General features: G+C 47.5%; 2 protein-coding genes across 3 annotated transcripts in view; one reads left to right on the forward strand and one right to left on the reverse strand.

Moving 5' to 3' along the window:
- The window catches only part of LOC106872908 (papilin), a 151,893-nt gene that overhangs the window by 21,556 nt on the left and 129,992 nt on the right, over positions 1–345 (reverse strand). The gene's annotated exons all lie outside the window — the stretch shown is intronic.
- The window catches only part of LOC106876350 (ion channel TACAN), a 19,469-nt gene that overhangs the window by 7,647 nt on the left and 11,477 nt on the right, over positions 1–345 (forward strand). The gene's annotated exons all lie outside the window — the stretch shown is intronic.

Below are 345 nucleotides of genomic sequence, written 5' to 3' on the forward strand. Positions count from 1 at the left end.
GATGCAATGATGATGGTTGTAGTGATGGTGATGATGATTTTATTTCTTTATTGCCCACAGGGGGCTACACACAAAGGGGACAGACAAGGGGATTAAGTCAATTACATTGACCCCAGTAATTAACTGGTACTTACTTTTACACAGCCCTTTTACACAGCCCCATCACCAATCCCTTTTACACAGCCCTATCGCCAGCGCTTTTTACACAGCCCCATTGCCAGTCCCTTTTACACAGCCCCATCACCAATCCCTTTTACACAGCCCTATCGCCAGTCCCTTTTACACAGTCCCATCGCCAGTCCCTTTTACACAGCCCCATCGCCAGTGCTTTTTACACAGCCCCAT

This window comes from Octopus bimaculoides, chromosome 30, assembly GCF_001194135.2.
Source record: "Octopus bimaculoides isolate UCB-OBI-ISO-001 chromosome 30, ASM119413v2, whole genome shotgun sequence".
NCBI classification, from domain to species: Eukaryota; Metazoa; Mollusca; class Cephalopoda; order Octopoda; family Octopodidae; genus Octopus; species Octopus bimaculoides.